Raw genomic sequence first — 3,402 nt, forward strand, 5'->3', positions numbered from 1 at the left:
GATTTCTTTCTCCATGCACCCCTAATCAGTCCCCACCTACTTCCCAGACCTCTGCCCTCACTTTCTCAGGCGTTCAGGGCCGGTTCTCCCATGATATGATCCATTTCCAGGGCAGGTTCCAGACAAGTTAAAAGGATTTGGGCTGAACAGGGTGGAGGGAGCGTTGGAATGGCACTCAGGGCAAAGGCAGAGGTGTTCGTGGCAGCGCCCTGGCTGGCCCTGTGAAGGACATGGGCACCGGGTACCAGAGCTGCCTGGGTCCCCAGGACAGTGCTGCCGTTTGAAGCCATGCCCCGGCGTCCAGGCAACAGGTGGCTGAGGCTGCTGTAGATCTGGAGGGAGCAGGGTTATGAGCACCTGCACCTGGAGGTGCACCAGACCTTCCAGGAACTGGGACCCATTTTCAGGTAAAGCCCTCCCTGGCCCTCACTGGGAACACCGAGAGCCCTGCCCCTGCTGCCCAGGACCCTGCCAGGCACTCAGCACTGCCATTCCCAGCAGGTCCCGGCACTGCAGGGTGGGGCCAGGGGGTACATGGCCCCGTCCAGCAGGGCCTCATGCTTGGCCCCACAGGTATGACTTGGGAGGAGCAGGCATGGTGTGTGTGATGCTGCCGGGAACAAGGAGAGGCTGCAGCAGGTGGACAGCGTGAACCCAGGCCGGATGAGCCTGGAGCCCTGGGTGGCCTACAGACAGCATCGTGGGCACAAATGTGGCGTGTTCTTGCTGTAAGCGGCAAGTTGGGAGCTGAGAGCTGGGAGCAGGGTGGGCAGCCTGGGTGTAGGGGGGGAGGCGAGAGAGGCAGGACCCAAAAGCACTTCTGCCCTGGGCCCCTGTGGTGGGCAGTGAGGGTGAGCACCCGGCCCAGAGGACGGCCATCCCATGGGGTCACGTCTGCCCTGTGGGTTGGGGAAGCCGGGCAGTGGTGGAGAAATGGGCACGGGCACCTCTGCAGAGGAGAAGACACAGAGCAATGAGCCCTTCTGTGTCGTGAGAACCCGCTCTGCACCGACCTTGGCGGCTGCTTTCTCTTGCGGTCTGGGGACTCTCCTTCCCACAGGTCAGAAAACTGAGGCCCTGAGAAGATGACCCCCACTGGCCCAGGTCACAGGCTGTGAGTGCTGAGCCTGGTGTTCGCCGGGGCCACAGCCTCCCTCGGGGCACTCAGGGTCCCTGCAAACCTTCCTGATGGGGACAGTCTGGGGCAGAAGGCAGGTGGGGATGCAGGTGGCTCTGCAGGCTCCTTGACCCACGATGATCCAGTGGAAGAGCTATCTGCAGAACTGATTGATTTCTACGTTGAAGCATCCTTGCATTCCAGAAATAAATCCCACTTTGTCCTGGTGTACAGTTCTTTCAGCGTGCTATTCAGTTCTCTTTGCTTCAGTATTCATCAGGGATATTGTTGAGAATATTTATCAGATATATTGGCCTGAAGTGTTTTTCCTATAGTAGCTTTGTCTGGCTATGGTATCAGGGTAATGCTGGCCTCACAGAATGAGCTGGGTGCATAGGACTTACAATTGCCATTGTGTGAACTGTTTCTTGTATGTCTTACAGCTTTTAGGTTCCTCATTTCTGGCCCTACTGCCTTCCTTTGTGTTAGTTAAGTTTTTGCAATGACACAGTTTGGTTCCGTTCTCCTTTTCTTTTGAATATACTCTAGAGATTTTTCTGAAGGTTACCATAGGGATTGAGTATAGTATCCTAAAGTTATAGCATCCTATTTTAAACTTATAACAAATTAACTTCAATTACATACAAAAACTCTACTCCTTGCAGCCCTGCCCTTTCCTACTTTGCTTTTTAAAAAATTTTTATTGATACCTAATAATTGTACATATTTTATGAGTTGCATGTGATATTTTGATACATCCATACAATGTGTAGTGATCAAATTAGGGCAATTGGTATATCCATCACTTCTAACATTTATCATGACTTAGTGTTGGAAACATTCCAAGTTTTCTCTTCTAGCTATTTTGAAATACACAATAAATTAACTGTAGTCACCCTACTACGCTATTGAACACTAGAACTTATTCCTTCTATCTAACTGTATTTTAGTACCATTAATCAACCTCTCTTCACCTCTCCTTCCCTTCACAGCCTCAGGTAACTATCATTCTACCATTTGTCTCCATGAGATCAACATTTTTAGCTCCCACACATAAGTAAGGACATGTGATATTTGTCTTTCTGTGCCTGGCTCTTTTCACTTAACACAATGACCTCCATATTGCTGCAAAGTACAGGATTTCATTCTAAGGCTGAATAGTATTCCATGGTGTATATGTTGCACATTTTCTTCATCCATTTATCTGTTAATGGACACTTAGGTTGATTTCGTATCTTGGCTATTGTGAATAGTGCTGTGATAAACATAGGAGTGCAGCTATCTCTTCAATATACAGATTTCCCTTCTTCTGGATATATATCCAGCAGTGAGATTGATAGATCATATAGTAGGTCTATTTTGTTTTTGAAGAACATCTATACTGTTTTCCATAGTGGCTGTACTAACTTACATTCCCACCCACAGTGTGCCTGTGTTTCCCTTTCTCTGCATCTTCACCTGCAACTATTATTTTCTTTTGATAACAGCCATTTTAACTGGGGTGAGATGATATCTCATTGTGGTTTTGATTCGTATTTCCCTGATGATTAGTGATGTGGAGTATTTTTTATACAGCTGTTGACCATTTGTATATCTTCTTTTGAAAATTGTCTATTCAGATATTTTACCCATTTTTAAACCAGATAATTTATTTTTTTGCTATTGAGTTGCTTGAGCTCCTTATATATTCTGGTTATAAATTCCCTGTCAGGTGGGTAGTTTGCAAATATTTTCTCCCATTCTGGGGCTTGTCACTTCACTCTGTTGATTGTTTCCTTTGTTGTGCTGAAGGTTTTTAGCTTGATGTAATCTCATTTGTCTATTTTTTGCTTTGGTTGCCTGTGCTATTGAGGTCTTATCCCAAAATTTTTTCCCAGACCAATGTCCTGAAATGTTTCCCCAATGTTTTCTTCTATGAGGAAGACATTGCACTTAAATGTCTTACATTTATTTCTTTAATACATTTTATTTGATTTTGTATATGGTGACAGGGTCTAATTTGATTCTTATACATATGGATATCCAGTTTTCCCAGCACAATTTATTGAAGAGACTGTCCTTTTCCAACTGTATGTTCTTGGTGCCTTCGTTCAAAATGAGTTGACTATAAATATGTGGATTTAATTCTGGGTTCTCTGTTCTGTTCCATTGGTCTATATATCTGTTTTTATGCCAGTACCATGCTGTTTGGGTTACTATAGCTTTGTAAAATATTCTAAAGTCAGGTAGTGTGATGCCTCCAGCTCTGTCCTTTTTGCTCAGGATTGCATTAAATATTTGGAAAC

This window comes from Hylobates moloch, unplaced genomic scaffold (genome assembly GCF_009828535.3).
Source record: "Hylobates moloch isolate HMO894 unplaced genomic scaffold, HMol_V3 SCAFFOLD_9, whole genome shotgun sequence".
Classification (NCBI taxonomy): Eukaryota; Metazoa; Chordata; class Mammalia; order Primates; family Hylobatidae; genus Hylobates; species Hylobates moloch.